The sequence below is a fragment of the Orcinus orca genome, chromosome 14, assembly GCF_937001465.1.
Source record: "Orcinus orca chromosome 14, mOrcOrc1.1, whole genome shotgun sequence".
Lineage (NCBI taxonomy): Eukaryota > Metazoa > Chordata > Mammalia > Artiodactyla > Delphinidae > Orcinus > Orcinus orca.
The window spans coordinates 67703097-67726571 of NC_064572.1; the positions used below are offsets into that span (position 1 = coordinate 67703097).

At 38.5% G+C, this 23475-nt stretch overlaps 1 long non-coding RNA gene and 1 other non-coding gene across 2 annotated transcripts in view; one reads left to right on the forward strand and one right to left on the reverse strand.

Moving 5' to 3' along the window:
- Nucleotides 1–23475, forward strand: part of LOC125960977 (uncharacterized) — a 53276-nt gene that overhangs the window by 21342 nt on the left and 8459 nt on the right. The gene's annotated exons all lie outside the window — the stretch shown is intronic.
- Nucleotides 7762–7863, reverse strand: LOC117199938 (U6 spliceosomal RNA). Its single transcript, XR_004481313.1, has one exon. It is a non-coding gene; the product is annotated as a U6 spliceosomal RNA (small nuclear RNA).

The window sequence follows — 23475 nt, forward strand, 5'->3', positions numbered from 1 at the left end:
ATAAAGAGACAGAAGAAGGAAAATGACTAAGTAATACATGTGAATTTCACACTTCACACTTTGTCACTTAGCATAGCTTCTGCCTTGCTCCTATCATCCTGCACTGATACAACATCTGAACAATAGAGAGAGACAGGAATGATGGGCTCCTTTTTTGGAGAAATTAATTCAATGCGACATAAATAAGTATACTCTTCTAAAAGAGAGATTCAAAAGCAAATGCATAGAAAAAAACTTCAGCTAGGAGGGGCAACAAAGAGGCAAACACTGGATGAGGGAAAAGAGTATTTGAGTCCTTGAACCATGAATTTAATACTTGCATCTATTCACTCCTTTTATCAAAACAAATTAATAATTTATTAATGTCACATATTTTCCAGGTGATGAAAAAATACAAGTGTAAACTAATCTCTATGAACCATGCTCTGACCCACTGCTGAATTCAAACTGTCACATTTACACTAAATACCACATCTCAGTGTTGTGTACCTCTAGCTGTTTAATTAGGACACAGTCCAGTTTTCCTGAGGAGACTCTGTTTTTCTCTCTCCACATCATTGGGATGGAGTGGCTATGATGGATTGCCTGCGTTATGAAGTCTGTTTTCTTGGACGATTAGGCAAGGATCATAAATGCTTTTCATGCCATCCAAAGGAGTCTGGCATACTTAGATAATGGGGAACCACTGAAGGATTTTTAACACACGGCAGTGACACAAACAAATTTATTTTGTCTGAGGAATTTAACATTGGTGTAGTAGGTTGAATGGTGAACCCCCATCAAAGACATGTCCACACCAAAACCCTAGAATCTGTGAATGTGAGCTTATTTGGAAAAAAGAGTATTTGCAGATATAATTAAGTTAAGGGTCTTGAGATGCGTTTATCCTGGATTATCTGGGTGGGGGAATAAATCCAATGACAGGTGTCTTTATAAGAGACAGAAAGATAACACACAAATACAAGAGAAGTCAACATGAAGACTTCCCAGAAGGGTGTTGCTATAAGCCAGGAGGCCAGAAACCACAAGAAACTAGAGGAGGTAAAGAAAGGCTTTTCCCCTAGAGTCCCAGAGGGAGTGTAACACTGACAGCACCTGGGCTTCTGACTTCTGGCCTCCAGAACTGTGAGAGAATAAATTTATCTTGTTTTAAGCCACCAGCTTGTGATAATTTGTTATGGCAGCCACAGGAAACAAATGCAACTGGTGACAACATTAAGACTGTGTTTGGTATAGGAGTAGGACCTGGGCTGGCATATAATGGAAGAAACTACTACTATAGAAAATATCTAGAAGAATATAAACCAAAATGTTAACTTTGGATGGTGGCTTATATAACTTTTATTTTCCTCTTTGTTTTTATTTATGTTTCCTGTTTTTATAGAACTATATGCATATACTACTGTATTATGATAAGTAAAAAATAAGCCACATGAAATAATAAGGACTTGAGCAAAGGCAGTAGAAGAGAGCATTGAAAAGAGGAAATATTCCCTATTTATCTCTCTCTCTATCATCTGATAAATATTTTCTGAGCGCTCACTATATGCTGTTTTAGGCATTGTAGAGACAGCAGTGAATGTAACAAAGAAAAAAATAAAGCTCTGTCTTATGGAGAAAACCATAGTTTTGAACAGAGGCGTAGGTAACTTCATTTTAAAAGGATTGTTCTGGATGCTGTGTGTAGCCACTGGTATGAACAAAGTGAAACCAGGTAGAAGAGTTTGGAGGCTATTCCTATCATCCAGGTGAAATGATAATGGTTTATGCTAGGGTGTGACCAGGAAGCCTAGGGTTTCTTCTAGTAACTGACATGAACAGAGCCAAAGGGAATAATAAAATTATCTTGATGCTTTCAAGGCATATAGTCATGGTGAGGCTATAATTTTGGAGCTTTAGATCTGAAGGAGGGCCCTGGATCTGAAGCTCAGCTCTTCACTGGCATATGTGGAAGCTTGTTGTCTAGGGGTGGTAAAGCCAATTTTATTCTGAGTATTTGAGGTTGTCTCTTGGATCCTATTGATGAAGTACTCAGTGGAACTCAAAATGAAGTGATCAGAATGCAGCTGGAACAGGGAGGAGGACCTCACTGATCCTCTGGCTCAACCACACAACTCTATTTCTGCGGATTATGCCCCAGGCATATGCCTTGCAAAAACTGTTCACATTGGACGGCACCTCTATTCACACAAGACTATTTTGTAATAAATTAGGTGGTGAAGAGAAATAATTTCCAGTGTTTAGTTCTAAAGTTTTGGACTATCCCCAGTTGCTCCCTAACAAAATGAATGCGTGAGAATCACTGATGATGATTTTGTGGTTGATTATCAGGAAATACTTGGGAAACAACTTTAATTACTGGACATTGTCTAGCCAGCTGACAGTGCTGGTCACTGAGTCAGCTAATGAAACTCATTTGCCCTCTTTTCTCAAAAATAACAATGTAATTGAGAAATAGATTGGTTCCATACAACCTTTTTCTTGCAGAAACCTTTTTAATTATCCCAAAAAAGATTTGCCATTGACTTAAGTTTAATCCAATTCCTAAAATAGCACAAGAAAATTAAAACCCTATGTAGAATGTTAGGAAGTGAGATTGATCTTTTTTTTTTTTTTTAAATTGAGGACTGGAAACAGAGTAAACTGATCAAATAGCTCATATAAATGAATGCCTCAAGCAGCAGAGACAGAAGTTTTGGGCATACACTGAGCTGAGGACATTTGAGTAGCCCATGCCAGAAGGGTAGATTAGGTAAATATCACAATACTCTCATCTTCTAGAAACCACCACCTTGCTTTATGAATAAGTCTATTTGCCTATGCAAACATCCCCACCCCCGTGTATTTTAAAATTATTTCAAATGCCATTAACCATTGGAAGGTTTTTTTTCAAATCCCAGCTCTCTTGAGCACACAGTTACAAAGTGTGTTGGAGTGATTACTTGTGTCTTCTATCACTGTCTCTTCAGGACTCCACATTGTTCCAAATTGTCAAGGGGACTCATCCTCTAATATCTGTATTTAGGATTATTCATTTTAGATCTCATGAACAAGCAATTGAATTGAAGTTTTGTTTCTGAGAAAAGAAAGTCTTGTGGCTTGCCTTTCAAAGAAAGAAATAGAGAAGCTATCCTGAAAAGGAGGATAAAAGAAATAAAGAGATTCTGCATCCGCAGGAAGGAAGGCTAGCATGAAGAAACACGTTATGTGCATAAATATAGCCCAGGTACCTGCGTTAAGGAACTAGATTAGAGTAACAGGCTGTAGTCTGAAGAGGTTGGCTACAGGATTAGGATGCCTGTGTGACTCAAAGTCCAGGGTCATGGGGATTAACTTTAAGGAGGAGGGTATACAACCTTCTGTTTCTGAATCTTGGGCCTAACTGGCTCTCCCACTAATTGTGAAGTCAACAGGAATCTCCATTGTTAATTTCACTGAGACCATCACACATGGTTCTAGTCTCATTGAACCTCTTGGCGAGGCAGAGTGATTCTTTTAGTGGAGGATTATTGTAAGAGGGAAGCATAATATGACTTTCTCAACATTCCTCAGATAATACCTTCTGTACCTCTGTATGTGCTGATGGCATTCTCCTACACTTCGTAATCTAATAGGCAGCATAGCCTCTTACTTAAGAGTAGAGGCTTACATGTTCTACTGAATTTTGCATCAAACAAAGGATCTGGTACACTGCTTTGCACATAGTAGGGACTCAGGTTGTATCTGTAAAACTGAAAGAGGAAAGGAGGGCAAGGACAGGGAAATAAAACCATACTACAACAAAGACTGCACAATGAAAAGTATCTCTTTCCAAATTACTTGAGTACCACAGATAAATGGAACACCTGCATTCTATTTGTCCTTCAACCCTCAGCTCAGAAATCTGTCTTTAATATGTGCTCCATTTCTATTTATGATAGCTTGATAATCAAGCTATGATTGCATGTGCTAACATCAGTTCCTCCATGAAAGATGTGTGATCCATTCCAATCATCCTAACTCCTTATGCAGATGTTCCTAAACTATTCCGTTCTTCTTAATTACACAGTATCAAAGGGCTACACCTGTGAGGGGAAGCAATCCACAAGTCCGTAGAGTTTAAAGAGAACTACCTTTCCCTGGGGTCTTCTCCCCAAGTGTTAGGGAATGTAACTGATTATTTTAACAAGGAGAATTTATTCCCCCTCAAATTATGACCTGGTTATATCAGATAAATTCAAAGCTTCTGGGCAAGCACCTTAAGGCCATATCTTTTATCCTCTCACAAGTTTTTGGCTGCTTTGCTTTCAAACTGTAAGCTGGCAGACTTCATCCTTTAAAAGCTTAATAACCTGAAAACCCACTGGGCACCAGGAATACCTGTAGTTCTCAGCCATAGAGAATGGATGGAATAAAAATCTAATGCATTTGACCTTCTCACCGCCTGCTCATAGCCCATGCCTCCCATTACTCCCCCTTCAAATCTCACTGAAGCCAGAAGTACGGAGGACTTTGCTGACACACGTCAGCTACTGTTCATCTCACGGGTACTTGGGCCTTCCAAGTCAGAGGTCCTCAAAGAGTAGTCGCCATACCTATACTAGCAGCAACAGCAGCACCCGGAAATTTGTTAGATATGAAATTACTGGGCTCCTGAATCAGAAACGCTAGGGATGGAATACACCACTCTGTGGCTTAACAAGCCCTCCAGGTGATTCTGATGCTTGCTAAAGTTTGAGAACTGCTCTGGGAAATCGAACCAATAGCATTTGGCTGTAAGCCATTGGGTAATTTATAAAACCAAGGAGCAGTTGTTACCCTTGGTCTCAGGAGTTGTGGGAGTTGGTGAGCTCGTTTCAAAGGAACCATACGCAACTTTGCAGGCGCTTGGATAGCTGGCTGTGTGCATTTGGAAATATACAGTGTTCTCTTTCCACGTGGCCCAAGAAAGACGAAGAAAATCAGAATTCTAAATGTGAGTTGATAAAACCTGGGGCTCTCAAAGGAGGGACTGAAGTTACTTTATCTTTTTAGATTTGACTATCCATACGCAGCGTTTATTTTCTTCCTTTCACTTCATCACATAGATTTTGCTTTCGAGTGTTTCTCTCATCAGGGGTGATTCAAAACAAAGATTTATGAAGTCTTACTGTAAGGTATACAACAAAAGAAAATATCTTATAAAAAAAAGCGGGGGGAACGCTGGGCCTAACTTGAAGACAAACAAGAAGTTACCTACTGTATGCAAATATATTTCAGGGAAAGTTTCTTTTGAATTCAACCTCCTGAACAAGAATGAACATCGTCACTTGGCACCCCTTTCTCTGCTGCAGAAGCTGCACAATGCTGGCAAAGTTACCTTCCTAAAGTGTAGGATATTTACTCAGAAAACGGGGCAGCCATTTTCGGTTTCTTTTAATCCAAGCGTTTAAGCTCATTAGAGGAGCTCATTCTCTAAAGAAAAGCTCCAGAGAATCTGTTTGAAATTCCCTTAACGGTGTATGTTTTATTTTAACAAATTTAAGTTTTCATACAACCACGTTTACATAAAGTAGGATTCAACTGAGTTAACATTTAACAGGAAAGAAGCACAGCAGATGGACACATGATGGGGGGTTTATAGAAACGTTTGCTGGGAGTCTACAGTTTGGGAAGGCAGACCTCAATCCTGTACGCAAACACAAGTGAAATTAAAGTCCAAGTTAGCTTAGCGTTATATTAGAAGTAGAGGATTTGGGTTCTAATCCTTTGAGAATCTCTCTATAGGGAGAGAGAGAGAGAGAGAGAGAGAGAGAGTTTATTTATATAATTTGACCTAAAATGCATACTTTCTTCTCTGAGATTTTTTTTCTTCACTGATAAATTAGACATAGGATCTAATGCCAAGTTCAGTGTCTTATTAGTACGATCTAACAACACAAACTGCTTGATCACTGTGCCAGTATTCTGTCGATGTAAAGAATTACTAGAACTGGAGGAAACCCACAGGTGTATCCTTAGATCACTGATACTTCATATTTTCCTTTGTGACCCATTACAGCACACCTCCCCCAACCCATATCATCCCACCCCTCTGCTTGCTCAGTTCCACCCCTGCCTCTCTATCAGGTTGAACTAGTTTTAAGGAGAGGAGACACAATTGTCAGAGGCTGAAAGGGTGGGTATGGGATTTGGGACTCTTTTACCATGAGCACATACCCAACAAAAAGTATTTTTTATTTAAAAAAATTTTTGAGGTATAATTGACATATGACATTATATTAGCTTCAGGTATACAACATAATGATTCAATACTTGTGTGTGTATATATAAATATATGTATATATATTGAGAAATGATCACTACAACAAGGCTAGTTAATGTCAGTCACCATACATGCTTACATATTATTTGTCTTCTGATGAGAACTTTTTAAAATCTATTTTCTTAGTAACTTTTAAATATGCTATACAGTATTATTAACTACAGTCACCATGTTGTACATTACATCCCCATGACTTATTTATGTTAGAACTGGAAGTTTGTACCCTTTGACCCCCTTTACACACTTGTTCCCCCAACCTCCGGCAACAACACTGATCTGTTCTCTGTGTCTATAAGTTCATTTTTTGTTGTTTTTTGGCGGGTTGTTTTTGTTTTGTTTTTGGATCCTAAATATAAGTGACATCTTATTGTATTTGTCTTCCTCTGTCTGACTTACTTCACTTAGCATAATGCCCTACAGGTCCATCCATGCTGTTGTAAATAGCAAGATTTTCTTCTTTTATGGCTGAATAATATTCCTGTGTGTGTGTGTGAGTGTGTGTGTATGTGTGACATTTGCCTATCCATTCATTCATTGGTGGACGCAGTTTGTTTTCATATCTTGGCTATTCTAAATAATGTTGCAATGAACATGGGATGCAGATATCTCTTCAACGTGGCATTTTCATGCCCTTTGGATAAATACTCAGAAGTGGAATTTCTGTATCATATGGATCTACTTTAACTTTTTGAGAAATCTCTGTATTGTTTTCCATAGTTGCTGCACCAATTTACATTCGCATCAACAGTGCACCAGAGTTCCCTTTCTGTCCTTGCCAACTCTTGTTATTTCTTGTCTTTTTGATGATAGTCATTCTGACAGGTGGGAGGTGATATCTCATTGTGGTTTTGATTTGCATTTCTCTGATGAGTAGTGATGTTGAGTACCTTTTCATATACCTGTTAGCTATCTGTATGTGTCCTTTAAAAAAAAAAGTCTATTCAGATATTCTGCTCATTTTTGAATTAGATTGTTTGTTCTTACTATTAAGTTGTTTGAGTTCTTTATATATTTCAAATATTATCTCCTTATCAGAAATACGGTTGGTAAATATTTTCTCCCATTCTGTAGGTTGCTTTTTGTTTTGTTGATGGTTTCCTTTGTTGTACAGAAGCTTCTTAGTTTGATGTAATCCCACATGTTTATTTTGGCTTTTGTTGCCGTAGCTTTTGGGATCAAATCCAAAAAATCATCATCAAGACTGATGTCAAGTTGCTTATGCTTATGTTTTCTTCTAGGAGTTTTATGGTTTCAGGTTTTTTTTTTTTTTTTTTTTTGGTACGCGGGCCTCTCACTGCTGTGGCCTCTCCCGTTGCGGAGCACAGGCTCCGGATGCGCAGGCTCAGCAGTCATGGCTCACGGGCCCAGCCACTCCGCGGCATGTGGGATCCTCCCAGACCGGGGCACGAACCTGTGTCCCCTGCATCAGCAGGTGGACTCCCAACCACTGCGCCACCAGGGTAGCCCTGGTTTCAGGTCTTATATTTGATCACTTCATGAATCTGTGTGCATCTTGCTCGGGGCCATGCTAATCTTCTCTGTATCATTCCGGTTTTAGTGTATGTGCTGCTGAAGTGAACTAAGCAGAATTTCTTTTAGCATCTCAGTGTGTATGTGCACTTGTATATATATGGTAGGGTGGCAGTGGGGATTAGAGTAAATCTGAAATACAACTTAATGTATTGGATGTACTGCTACGTAAAATACATGCTGTTGGAATAAACAGCTGTCAACTAGTAAAACTGCCTAACCTGTGAAGTGCTGAGCTATGTTCACAGCATAAGCAGTGGGTTTCGTGTGCTTTCCCTAAATATCCACTTCCCCCCAAGGGGAGACTCAAATTGGCCTTCTCCTCTCCTGGTCAAAGTTGAAGAACATGGGTTTGTAATCTTTCTTAGTTTCCCCTATCTAAATTCAGGGCTGAAGTTCAGAATCATTTTTCCAAAGAGAATGTTTCCTCTAACCATATTCTGTAGCTTCTCTGTACAAGGAAGTGTGGGATATTGTCCCTGAGAACACTGGGGACAGGCTGACAGTCAAAGCACTCTCTGTGTCGTTGGCCTGTCTGCTTGGCGCTTCAGGGGTCCCAGCCCTTCACTCCTGGGCCAAGCCCATAGAAATAAACGCTTCATAACTTTGTTGTGGAGATCACAGTAAAAATGAGCAACTGACCTTGTTGCCGCAGGATGTCACCCCAGCTATTTCCCATTCGCAATCTGGTTCTGAGCAGACCAAGGAAAACATAGAATGAGACTGTACTCGGGCTCAATTATACATTCAAATTGCCTGTCTTTAAAACCCCCTAAAAACTGTAATGGCTTAATTAAGCCGGTAACTTTATGGCATGCTTCTGCTCACAGCCTAACTCTGAGGCCTTTCTCTTTCACTGTCAGTGATAATTCTGCTTTGCTGGGATGGCTGGCTGCTGGAAAGAGGTGGGGAGCTCCAGGGTGGGAAAAGGAAGAAAATAGATCTTGGGGAAGCTAAATTCCGCTTGTGGCAGGTGGTCTTCAAATCTCCAGTCCTTTGGAGTCCATAAACGAGAGCTCTGGGGAAAGAGTAGGCATTAATTTAGGTTCTAGAAGGAGCAGGGTGAGTTTTCACTTGGTGAAGCTCGCCTTTGGAATCCATCAACTAAAACGCTATTTCATAGAAGAGAAAAAGGCAGGTTATGACTTGCATGTTCCCTGAAAGGAAAAGAAGACCGTCCTATTTGAAAGCAGTGTAGCTCCACCCCCTGTCCTAATCTAAACGGCATCCTTCTTACATTTCATGCCCACATGATGTATAATCTTGGAGCAGCATTTCATGCCATTGAATGGACTTTCCACCTTCATCTGGAGGTGGCTGACCTCTGCTGAGAGGTGGGCTGTTCTTCTGAGTCAGCACCATCTGCTTTCCTGAAGGAGCTTCTTAGGGCTGTAACAGTTTCATTACCAAAACATTCAGGTCTCTTGATGTTATTTGAGAAATCCTTTATTTAGAGGTATTGAAGCATTTGTCCAATGCAAGAATTAACTGAAGGAAATGAATTGCTGATCACCTTTATTTTTTCAAGTGCAGTTAAAGATGTGGTCTAAAGAATCAGACTGTTTTCCTCCTAAGGCCACCTCTATCACTCGCCAGTAATGGAGACTTAAGTTAGCAAGTCTAATAGAATAATAATACTAGTTCCTATCTCATAAGTTTAGTGAGATTTAGTGAAATAGTACATATAAGACACTTAGCACAGTGCCTGGCTCCTAATCACTAAATGTTAGTTTATGATATTATTATTGTTGCTCTTCATTTTACCAAGCTCACATTCTGTAGGATTTATACTTATGGCAACACTCAACAATTTTATATCTGATCATAGGTGAGATAAAGAGAGAAGTGGACATATTTGCCACCCTGACTCCTCAGGGTCACAGGGAGGTGATTGGTGACCCAGTTTCACTAAGTTTTTCTTCTTTGGACTTCTGGTGTCCGTCTTTTTATTTCTCCTTTACCAGTTGCTTGCACTAGCCTTTTGGGAATTGTGCAGAAGAGTTTTTCATTTTTAGGAAGCCACAAGTTCCCTGTCTTTAAATCAGAGGTGAAATGCAGCATGCCATGGCAGTAATCTGGACTTTCTGGTTTAAACTCATTTTCTATGAAATCAAAATTTATCCTTTGCTTTTGAAAGCACCAAAAGTGATTAGCTGAGACAGCAGTGAACAGACATGAGGAAGAGGCCCCTGGTGGCTGAAAGGAGGCTTCTGCCTCTCAGTTTTTTAATGGCATGCAAAAGGCATTAATCCACACTTTCATTTCCTATTACCCAAATAGAAATGTCTTGAGATAATGTGAATACCTTATGGCATAAGTGACTTTCTAAAGTATCTTATTAGAACTCCTTATCAGAGTAATTTAGGCAGCATTGGGGCTTGACAGCCGGGAACATACTTCTTAAACACTGACCCTTGGGAGCAGCTCACAAAAAGTTAGTCAAATACCAGTGGGGAAACTTCCAAGAGACATGGCAGCTTTAGCCTTTTCTCAAGCGCAGGGCCCCTCTATCATGTCACATGCAGGTGACTTCCGTGTGTGGCAGCTTCACCCAGAGAGAAAGTCAGATTTCCCAAATGTCTCTCAAGAACCGTTAGGACAAATCACGCTGTCACAAAGGGAAGTTGGGACAATACTGCAGAAAGCAAAGGGTGAAACTCTGTCCTTGAAGGGTGTTTAATATGCTTTTGAGAATGATGCCGTAGGTTTTGGATGCACTCTTTTGCAAAAGGAAGTTTATAAACTACCTAGGCTCCTTTGCTGATGTTTAATGTACAAGAGGCTAATGTGGATTTTTATTGGGGAAAATGCAAAATACCCCCAAAATAATACCCCCAAACCCAAACCCACAGTCAAAAACTCCCTGCAAAGTGTTTCTGTCTCTTCAGAATGGAAGGTTATGTTTTGTTTGAAGAAAATGGCTTACGTGAGGATGTACCAGCATGGGACGGGGACTTTGCATTGCTGAATTGCAGTCTCCGCCTCCTTTCACTTCCCAAGGTGTTGTGATACGTTAATCCTCACACTGAGCCGCCTCCTACTCTGCTTGGATTTATTTCAAATGAAGAGCCCTTTTCTTCGTTTCCCCAGGAGACTCTGCCAGAAGCCCATAGTGGCCACCATCTACATTGTTTTCCTTTATTTTTCAGTTTCTCCCTATAAGACGGCCTCCCAGTAAACCTGTAATTGCTTATATGAACCGACACTATGTCCTTTTTTTTTTTTAACATCTTTATTGGAGTATAATTGCTTTACAAAGGTGTGTTAGTTTCTGCTTTATAACAAAGTGAATCAGTTATACATATACATATGTCCCCATATCTCTTCCCTCTTGCATGTCCCTCCCTCCCACCCTCCCTATCCCACTCTTCTACGTGGTCACAAAGCACCAAGCTGATCTCCCTGTGCTATGCGGTTGCTTCCCACTAGCTATCTATTTTACGTCTGGTAGTGTATATATGTCCATGCCACTCTCTCACTTTGTCCCAGCTTACCCTTCCCCCTCCCCGTATCCTCAGGTGCATTCTCTAGTAGGTCTGCATCTTTATTCCCATCTTGCCCCTAGATTCTTCATGACCATTTTTTTTTTTTTTAGATTCCATATATGTGTGTTAGCATACAGTATTTGTTTTTCTCTTTCTGACTTACTTCACTCTGAATGACAGTCTCTAGGTCCATCCTCCTCACTACAAATAACTCATTTTCATTCCTTTTTAGAGCTGAGTAATATTCCATTGTATATATGTGCCACTTTTTCTTTTTAATAGATCTTTATTGAAGTATAATTGCTTCACAATACTGTGTTAGTTTCTGTTGTACAACAAAGTGAATCAGCCATATGCACACATATATCCCCATATCCCCTCCCTCTTGAGGCTCCCCCACTACCCTCCCTATCCTACCCCTCTAGGTCATGGCAAAGCACCGAGCTGATCTCCCTGTGCTATGCTGCTGCTTCCCACTAGCTAACTAGTTTACATTGGATAGTGTATATCTGTTGATGCTACTCTCACTTCGCCCCAGCCTCCCGCTCCCCACCCCATGTCCTCAAGTGCATTCTCTATGTCTACGTCTTTATTCCTGCCCTGCCACTAGGTTCATTGGTACCTTTTTTTTTTTTTTAGATTCCATATATATGTGTTAGCATACGGTATTTGTTTTTCTCTTTCTGACTTACTTCACTCTGTATGACAGACTCTAGGTCCATCCACCTCACTACAGATAACTCAATTTCGTTTCTTTTTAAGGCTGAGTAATATTCCATTGTATAAATGTGCCACATCTTTTTTATCTATTCATCCAATGATGGACACTTAGGTTGCTTCCATGTCCTGGCTATTGTAGATAGAGCTGCAATGAACATTTTGGTACATGACTCTTTTTGAATTATGGTTTTCTCAGGGTATATGCCCAGTAGTGGGATTGCTGGGTCATATGGTAGTTCTATTTGTAGTTTTTTAAGGAACCTCCATACTGTTCTCCATAATGGCTGTATCGATTTACATTCCCACCAACAGTGCAAGAGTGTTCCCTTTTTCTCCACACCCTCTCCAGCATTTATTGTTTCAAGATTTTTTGATGATGGCCATTATGACTGGTGTGAGATGATATCTCTTTGTAGTTTTGATTTGCATTTCTCTAATGATTAATGATGTCGAGCATTCTTTCATGTGTTTGTTGACAATCTGTATATCTTCTTTGTGGAAATGTCTGTTTAGGTCTTCTGCCCAGTTTTGGATTGGGTTGTTTGTTTTTTTGTTATTGAGGTTCATTAGCTGCTTATAAATCTTGGAGATTAATCCTTTGTCAGTTGCTTCATTTGCAAATATTTTCTCCCATTCTGAGGGTTGTCTTTTGGTCTTGTTTATGGTTTCCTTTGCTGTGCAAAAGCTTTGAAGTTTCATTAGGTCCCATTTGTTTATTTTTGTTTTTATTTCCATTTCTCTAGGAGGTGAGTCAAAAAGGATCTTGCTGTGATTTATGTCATAGTGTTCTGCCTGTGTTTTCCTCTAAGAGTTTGATAGTGTCTGGCCTTACATTTAGGTCTTTAATCCATTTTGAGTTTATTTTTGTGTATGGTGTTAGGGAGTGATCTAATCTCATACTTTTACATGTAGCTGTCCAATTTTCCCAGCACCACTTATTGAAGAGGCTGTCTTTTCTCCACTGTATATTCTTTCCTCCTTTAACAAAGATAAGGTGACCATACGTGTGTGGGTTTATCTCTGGGCTTTCTATCCTGTTCCATTGATCTATCTTTCTGTTTCTGTGCCAGTACCATACTGTCTTGATTACTGTAGATTTGTAGTATAGTCCGAAGTCAGGGAGCCTGATTCCTCCAGCTCCGTGTTTCTTTCTCAAGATTGCTTTGGCTGTTTGGGGTCTTTTGTGTTTCCATACAATGTGTGAAATATTTTGTTCTAGTTCTGTGAAAAATGCCAGTAGTAATTTGATAGGGATTGCATTGAATCTGTAGATTGCTTTGGGTAGTAGAGTCATTTTCACAAGGTTGATTCTTCCAATCCAAGAACATGATATATCTCTCCATCTATTTATAACATCTTTAATTTCTTTCATCAGTGTCTTATAATTTTCTGCATACAGGTCTTTTGTCTCCTTAGGTAGGTTTATTCCTAGGTATTTTATTCTTCTTGTTGCTGTGGTAAATGGGAGTGTTTTCTTGATTTCACTTTCAGATTTTTCATCATTAGTGTATAGGAATGCAAGAGATTTCTGTGCATTTTGTATCCTGCTACTTTACCAAATTCATTGATTAGCTCTAGTAGTTTTCTGGTAGCATCTTTAGGATTCTCTATGTATAGTATCATGTCATCTGCCAACAGTGACAGCTTTACTTCTTCTTTTCCAATTTGGATTCCTTTTATTTCCTTTTCTTCTCTGATTGCTGTGGCTAAAACTTCCAAAACTATGTTGAGTAAGGGTGGTGAGAGTGGGCAACCTTGTCTTGTTCCTGATCTTAGTGGAAATGCTTTCAGTTTTTCACCATTGAGAATGATGTTGGCTGTGGGTTTGTCATATATGGCCTTTATTATGTTGAGGAAAGTTCCCTCTATGCCTACTTTCTGCAGGGTTTTTATCATAAATGGGTGTTGAATTTTGTCGAAAGCTTTCTCTGCATCTATTGAGATGACCATATGGTTTTTCTCCTTCAATTTGTTAATATGGTGTATCACATTGATTGATTTGCATATATTGAAGAATCCTTGCATTCCTGGAATAAACCCCATTTGATCATGGAGTATGATCCTTTTAATGTGATGTGGATTCTGTTTGCTAGTATTTTGTTGAGGATTTTTGCATCTATGTTCATCAGTGATATTGGCCTGTAGTTTTCTTTCTTTGTGACATCCTTGTCTGGTTTGGGTATCAGGGTGATGGTGGCCTTGTAGAATGAGTTTGGGAGTGTTCCTCCCTCTGCTATATTTTGTAAGAGTTTGAGAAGGATAGGTGTTAGCTCTTCTCTAAATGTTTGATAGAATTTGCCTGTGAAGCCATCTGGTCCTGGGCTTTTGTTTGTTGGAAGATTTTTAATCACAGTATCAAGTTCAGTGCTTGTGATTGGTTTGTTCATATTTTCTATTTCTTCCTGATTCAGTCTCAGCAGGTTGTGCATTTCTAAGAATTTGTCCATTTCTTCCAGGTTGTCCATTTTATTGGCATAGAGTTGCTTGTAGTAATCTCTCATGATCCTTTGTATTTCTGCAGTGTCAGTTGTTACTTCTCCTTTTTCATTTCTAATTGTATTGATTTGAGTCTTCTCCTTTTTTTTCTTGATGAGTCTGGCTAATGGTTTATCAATTTTGTTTATCTTCTCAAAGAACCAGCTTTTAATTTTATTGATCTTTGCTATCATTTCCTTCATTTCTTTTTCATTTATTTCTGATCTGATCTTTATGATTTCTTTCCTTCTGCTAACCTTGGGTTTTTTTTTGTTCTTCTCTCTCTAATTGCTTTAGGTGTAAGGTTAGGTTGTTTGAGATGTTTCTTGTTTCTTAAGGTAGGATTGTATTGCTATAAAATTCCCCCTTAGAACTGCTTTTGCTGCATCCCATAGGTTTTGGGTCGTCGTGTTTTCATTGTCATTTGTTTAGGTATTTTTTGATTTCCTCTTTGATTTCCTCAGTGATCTCTTGGTTATTAAGTAGTGTGTTTTTTAGCCTCCATATGTTTGTATTTCTTGCAGGTTTTTTCCTGTAATTGATGTCTAGTCTTATAGCGTTGTGGTTGGCAAAGATACTTGATACAATTTCAATTTTCTTAAATTTACCAAGGCTTGATTTGTGACCCATGATATGATCTATCCTGGAGACTGTTCCATGAGCACTTGAGAAGAGAGTGTATTCTGTTGTTTTTGGATGGAATGTCCTATAAATATCAATTAAGTCCATCTTGTTTAATGTATCATTTAAAGCTTGTGTTTCCTTATTTATTTTCATTTTGGATGATCTGTCCATTGGTGAAATTGGGGTGTTAAAGTCCCCTACTATGAATGTGTTACTGTCGATTTCCCCTTTTATGGCTGTTGGTATTTACCTTATGTATAGAGGTGCTTCTATGTTGGGTGCAGACACTATGTCCTTTGAAAATTGTTTCACTTATTCCATAAAGATACACTGACCTTAATTGTAAAGCACAGTATACTGCCGTCATAAAGACAGACTTTCTACATTCACAATTTTCTTGCATGTGTGTTTTTGGCATCTGAGTGTTATGATTTAAGCTTGTTTCTCAAAATGCAAGTGCATTTGATTTTTAAATGCTGCCCATTTATCTTGCTACATGAATCAATTTTTTTTCCTACTCCTCTCCTCATCGATAGTGTTGCCTTTCAATTCCTCCAACATATTTCAGGTAAATGGTCAAATCAGTGTGTCCACAGTCAAAGATGCATCAGGTGTTTCCTGCTGAGGCAGAGAAGATGAACAGAGTTAATGTGTAAATGATAGGCCAATGATGAGGTCAATATTTACCCCATGCTACAATAAATCTTGATAACTGGATAACTACCAAAACAAGATGTCAATAATCAGGGTGATGTGCTGTAGCCTTCCAGAATAGTTTCATTTGAAAGGTATGGAAATTCTGGGAATAAAGCTTCCAATAATTTTGTGGTATGCTTTTGGTCCTAAAAGGCAGTCATCCTTTATATCAAGGTAAAGATCTAGAATCTCATTGGTTTTCAAGCTTTAATATACATTAGAATAACTTGGGGCATTTTAGTTAAATACAGATTCCTAGATTCCACCCATATTATGATGAATAGGTATGGTCTTGTGCCCATCTAGTGTTTCAGAAAACACTAGGTGAATCTGACACAGACAAAATAGGGAACGTATCTTTGAGAAACACTGATATAAACTGTACTGCTATTCATTGTCCTGGGGGGTATGTGATTACTTAAGTAATCAACCCATCAACTAATCAACAATTATTTAGAGACAGCTAGTTCATAACAATATGTTCATAAAGCCATTATGAAGTACTCACTTGTACTTTTTCTGTTGCTGCTCTGCTCTAGCTAGTAAAATGGTAACTTTTGAATCTTACATATGAGATTGAATAATGTAAGAACAAAGCTTATTGGCATAATTTATCAATGATTATTTTAAAAATCTCTTAAAATAATTGCTCATACTTGGAGACATAGCCTTCTCCTAAATATAAATGCAAAAAAAATCATTACATTTTATTTACTGATAAAGGAAGACTGATATATATAGTAAAATCAGTTAATATATAATTTTGTGGTAAGTGTATCCTGATCAGTAAAACATTTTTCAATATGAAACTCAATGCATTGTTTATTAAAGACTATATAGGCGTTAAATATTACTAATGTCATATATATTAAACAGTAGGAACACTATTATAAATTTAAAATAGGATAAATTTTAAAAACTAGAGATTCAATATTTTCTTCCCGCATATACCAACAAATCATAAGTGTTATATTCTCAACTGTCCTAGTAGTCTTGTTTGTCTAGCCTGGTTTGCAAATTTTGACTGACTCTCTCTTAGGTGGAAAGTTCTTAGCTGGCACATAATTAAAGAATAAATAATTTCCTAAAAGTGAAACAAGAATGTTCTCTTTCAGCTCTGACATTAGCTAATATTTCTCAAACAGTGATTTTTGGTTGGTATTTCCAGGTACATCTTTAAAATAGTTTTTGGGCTACCTTTCCCCAAAATGGCAGGGAAAAATGCATTAATGGATAGACTGTCCTCAATTTCAAGTCTTTCATCCATAATTTGTATTTAAACCACTGGTCCCTTTGTGGTGCTCATCTATTTGATTGTCTCCAAAGTATGCATGTACATCTCAGGATCCTGTTTTGATTTCGTTGTAGTTTGATGTCATTGGTTGTTTTCTTTATAACTCATATTGAAATTCTTTGATATACCTGGAGGCTCCTCTAAGAGTCTCTAACCTCCCTGGCTTCATTGAGTACTTTCTCCAATGAACAGTCTCAACATATATTTGCAAGTGATTTCAAAATTGATGTGCAAAAGAATCACTTATGAATTTTGGGGGAAAAAAAAAGATTTTTACTCATTGAATCTGAAACAGGGATGGAGTTCATGTATTTCTAACAAGCTCCCAGCCATATGCTTGTTGCTGCCAATCTGTGAACCAAGAGTTCTACACTGCACATTTGGCTCTTGCCAAGTGCTACAATCTGTTATTGATCATATTTCCAGACATATACACTATATACTCAACTGTATATATTTCCCATGAGTGTGGCAATCTCCTCATAAAATTCTCATCAACTCTATAGTCATTAAACATTTTTAATCTCTAAAATCTGCTTCCAAGAAAACACCTTGTGATCATGAATTGATCTTGGAAGAGTGTCAGCACAATAAGTGCGCCAAATCTTTGTCATCCTTCAGAGATTTTTAAAGACTATCTTAGACATTATTGCTGTTGTTGTTGTTTACTTCTGAGAGCATTCAATAAGCATGGAAAGACAAAAGGAGAATGAGATACAATATACTGAAATGATATTCACCGAAACATTGAAATTGAAGATTTCTGGGAGGTGTTATAATAGCAACCTTATTTTCTTCATTTAAAAATCTATGTTTTCCTAAATGTTTTATTGTTCACATGTATTACTCTTATTATAAAGTAATCATTATGAACTTTTAAAATCCCAGAATATCTTGTATCTTTTTTCTTCTAAACCTCATGGAAAATACCCACAACTTGGCTATTTGCCATGATTTGTTATGCCTTGTTCCCTTGTTATTTGCCACATTTTGCTTATTTGTCTAGCAGTACTCACTGGAGAGACATTTTTATAACTCCACATTTCTCAGCCCTTTGTTAGTGGCATGGTGTATACTCAGGATCTACCTGTTGATTGATCATCAATTTTCTGGCTTTACTGAATTTGCATATAGACTGTATGCAAAGAAGTTTAACACATCAAATCAAATAGCTTAAAATCACCAAAGGTGTCTGATATTGTTATACAGGTTTACATAAATATTGAAGTTTACATCCCAAGTAAGAGCATAGTCCTATGGCTTAGTACATGCCAAGAGAAAATACAAGGCAAGATATCAATGGAAGCCCACATAGAAAACTTTAGTGAGTATTACTCATAACTTCTCATCTCTTAACACACCTGTCTGCGCACATAGAAATGACCATATTTCTGACTGGTCTAGAGTATTGATGGGCTGGCACTGAGCAGGTTCTGGGATGACAAATTAAATGTTGTTTCCATCCTGGAGAAGATGATAGAGAAAAGATGAAAATTACTTGGGGTAGCTGAAAATCACACTAAATATCATTTTCTTTGTTTCTGCCAAATTTCTGCCATTATGTTCATCTTGATTTAAAGGACATATGATGAAAATGGAAAACAGTTTCTAATCACAGCGATTAATTACCAATGACTAAATTTAAAGTGATTTCCTAATTAAAATTTCAAAGTATCCTAGATATAATGTAAGACTAGAATGATGAGGCAACACAGAGGATTTCTTTAGAACAGCCTACAAAGCATCAAGGAAGAAGGGATATTCCCAAATATACAGAAAAGTAGTTCTTGTTTAAACTGTTCTCAGAGTCTCCATCCATTGGAACAAGCCATTCTTATCCTCGTGGTAAATACAACAAAATCAAACGTGGAACTGCTGTGAGTGATCCAAAAACCTGGTGGAGACCCGTGTGTTGTGCATAATACACACATAGGCTGGCAGAACATGATGGGATCCAAGAATCACCAACAGGGATAAGCAGTCAACAAGTTGCACTGGTGATTCATTCAACAAATATTTACTAGCCGCATATTACATGTCAGGTACTCTTCTAGGTACCTGGCATACATCAGTAAATAAAATGGACATATTCCTACCTTTGTGGAGTTTATATGCAAGCAGATACAGGAAGATAGGAAATGGTATACCAGATAAGTAGGTAAATTATATTTTTGTATGTGAGGAAATACGTGATATAGATAAAAGGAGAGTAGGAAGATGGCAAGCACTAGTTATGGGATGGGAGTGAGGTGGGTTGCAATTTTAAGTAAAGGTGTCAGAGTAATCCTCATCGAGAAAAGGGTATTTGAAAAAAGACTCACAAAAAGCGAGGGAATGAGCCACGCAGCTATTAGGGGGAAGAGCTTTCTCTTCTCCGGTGCAAATCCCTAATGCTAGAGTATGCTTGCCTCATTCCAGGGTCTTCAAGGAAGCCTGTGGGTCTAGTGCGGAGTTGGCATGCGGGAAAAATCATAGGACATGGGTTTATCAATGCAAAAGAGGCTCATGTCATGTAGGTCATTGTAGGCCAAAGTAAAGGCTTTGGCTACTTGACACAGGGTCAAATTTCAACATCAATCTTAGTTTTCATTCTCTCTGTACTTCCTTTTATCATTCCTTTTAACATGACAATATCTTCCAGTCCTGCTTCTACTGTGTCTTTTCTTACTATCTGTACTCTTGCAATAAGAATAAACCTGATTTATGTCTTTGCTCATTCCAATTCACACTAAACTCTATGGGCAAATTTGTTTTCCTACAGTACAGGGAGTTTTTCCTTATAAAAATATCATATACGCTTGTCATTGCTTCTAGAATTAAGTCAAAACTTCTCTCTTGACCTCACAGGATCTGGCTCCTACCTTCTCTTCAAAAACAACGTTTCCTGTGCACTATTCAATTGTTCTCTCCAATTTCTCTCTCTTTGCTCATGGCACTTTGTAAACGTCTTCTCAACACCTTTCCATTCTTCATATCTCCCCAAATGCCACAGCCATCTTTATCATCACCCCTAGTCTCAGCAACAAGTGGCATCTCACTTTTCAAAATCTCCAGCACTTTACTTTTACTTCTCCTAAGACAGAAACTGTGTTCTCAAATATTAATTGTAAGTGGACTCAAAACCCACTGGGAGTTAAATCCATGGAAATATCAGTGCATTGATAAATATTGATAGAATGAATTTCAGCACTCAGTCTGTAAGCATACATAGGGAGTTTTTAGCATTATTGACACAAACCCATTCTGGACATAATGGTCAGTCCTCCATCGTGACCCATGGGCTTTCAACTTTGTGATTACAGAAACCTCTGTGCTCTTTATGACTGCCCATGCTTCAAGTTCAAGACAAGGAATACGGGATTAATTTAGGAATCCATCATATTTTTAAAGGCATGACAACTTGCTGTATCATAAATATAGCAGATCACCCAGCAGCATAAATAATGAAAACACTGCCTTGGGGGCAATAAAAGTGATTGATGGTCTGAGTTGCAGTTAACCCTGGTTATCCTTGTTCCACGTGGATCTGCGTTGCCTTCCTTTCTGCCTGAGATTAGGACGGCAGAAGCAGTATCTGTGAAAAAAATCAGATATCAGACACCCACTGTGCTTTCCTAGTCTGAATTTGCAAATGAGGGGGAAGGTATCTGATTCAGGACAAACTAAGTTCACACATACAGATGTGTTCTTATCGTATCCATATTATTAACTGAGCAGCACTGAAAAAAGTTAAGGTGTAGGATAAGGAAAATTAGGCCACCCTGGTTTTACTCTTATTTTAAATATTAAAAACTTCAAAAGAATGTGTCCTTCACTTGAATGTCATAGGTAAGGGTGCCTTTTTCCTAATGTTCTATAGACACATGTTTAATGAACTCCACTTGGGCTCTGACATGCTGAAAATGAAAATTTTGCTGAAAATATGGTCCAAGAAGCATCATGTTGGAAAGGAGAGAATGCCATATCAGGACAAGACTACCTGATTCTCATTCTATGTTTGCTGCTAATTAGTTTCATTAGCTGGTGTGAGTTTCTCAACCTCGCTCATCATGTCTCTGACCCTTTATATATGCAATGATGGAGAGAAAAGGGACAAGCCTATTATGAATTACATGCCTACTTTATACAAAACACTTTGCCAAACTTTTCTGCTACTAAGCTTTTCAGTGACATATTATTATGTCCATTTTACAGATAACAAGATTGGGGTTCAGAAAGCTATGTCATATTCCCAAGGTTGTGTGAGATAAATGGCGAATCTGAATTCTGGTCAATCTAAATCCAAAGGTTATATAATGATAACTGCATATATGAAAGTTTAAGAAACAAGAGCTTCTTCCTGTTCTTACATTCTGTGATTGTCATCCTAAAGTACAGTGGAGTTTTCATACAATGGCGAGTATGAAGACTAGAACAATAGTTTTGCTGACTCCTAATCCGTAGTCAATCTCTGACTCCTTTATGGAACAGGACAAGCCTTCTCTTAACATGCTTCCCAAATCAAGTCACACCAGAAGGGATCATTATTGATTGGCTAGTCAAGAAGAGCACTTCAATTTGGGGTTAAAAGAAAAACAAAAACAAGGAGCATGTCAGAATAATATTCAGTTTCATCAGTGTGAATTCATTCACTGGGGCCTTCTGCAGACTGGAATTCTGATTTTGGGAAACTTCTATATCTAGCACAGTGGGGATCTTGAACTTTGTTTTCTTGGAGGTCTTTTAAAGCGAGTAGTTTTGTTTTTCTCTGTTATAGTAGCAACAAAGCATGTGCTTTTCTATCTTTAGGTCTGTGTTCATACTAGCACTGCCTGAAGTGTCATGCCTTACACCCCTCTATATTCAAAATGTTTACTCATCTCTTAAGACCCTGGTCAACGTTATCTTTTCCAGGAGGCTTTCTCTAGCCATTAAGCCTATTATGCTGTTCTAGCCAGCATTAGTTCTGTTTTATATTAAGAGTTATCTATGTACCTTTCCTTTAACAAATAAATCCTTAAATTCCCAGAAGGGCCTAATGCAGTATTTTATAAAGAGTAGTATTTTACATAAATTTGTGTTAGGAAGAAATAAACTGATAATGTAATACATAATTTATAAGGATTAAATGATGAAGGAGGGTAGGTACCACCTTAGACTCACTACCAAGCCCATCAGAAGTAGAATCTGGCTGTGGCTCAAGCTGGACCTGCTACGTTCTTTCTCCGTGTTGTTTTCTATGACTCCCCACAGCATTCAGCCTCCGTCACAGTGAACGCAGCTCACAAACAAACCTACCTGGGCAATTAAATTAGACAATTTGACATAAGGTAGATGGCTGAGAGAGAGTTGCAGGTAGGCACAGGGAAATAGCAGTTGCCTGACAGGGTGATTGCCTGGGTGTCTACAGATTTACTTATGCGAATCACTCATCTGTCTTAACTGGGAAGGCCACTGTGTTGCCAAGAAGCCTACGGAGAGTATCGTTTTGCTAAAAATTCTTACCTTTCAGGAGTGGGGATGTCAGTTCTCCCTCTGTTTTAGGAACTGAGGTTCAATTTCATGGCGTTTAGAGATGAGCCAAACCAGTCTGGACAGAGTAACAGCTTCCCATCTGCATTGTACTCTCTGACACATGAGGCGCACTGATCAGCCTTGGAACTTTATATAGCAACACATTGAAACACAGGAACACACAGAGACCAAAAATGTCTCTTTGAGATGAAAGTGGGAACAAGAAAAAGAAAGAAGAGGTGGCTCAAACCATGTGGGATGTTCACCTCCTGCTCATATATCAGCTTTAATGTGCTTCCTAGAGAGTTTCACTTACTCTCCACATTTTCATCTAGTAATCGCTCAAAAATCTTATCTAAAGAAATGATTAAGATCCTCATGCCATTCTCAGTTAAACCACATGGGAAAAAAGGCAACAGTTGGCCAAAGTAAGTACTTGAAAAAAGTTTATTTGTCAGCAATAAGTTTTAGACAACTGCATGGTTCAAAAGCTCTGAAGTGGGACAGAGCAAACCCTTGTGAATTCAGTCCAACACTCTGGAGTGAACCTCCCCTGATACTGACAGTTGTTTTCCCTCTTCTTCATGGAGTTCATTTTGGCCTCAGTCTGACTCCTGCAGGAGATCAATCCAGAGACCCAGTGTGCCCCATCAGTGTGTTACAGCCGGTAGATCAAGAAGTGAACACTGTTTCATGTGTCATGCGATGACCATAGGAAGTCCCTTCTTCAGGACCCTTCCTTCTCTCCCACCCCAGTGAGAGTCAGAAGGACAGTTGTAGAGTGGAAAACTCAGAAGTAGCAAGTGGCTGTTTGAATACACGTTTGTAATCTTGGGGATAATAAAGGCTCCTGTCCTGGGTGAGCAACTAGGGAT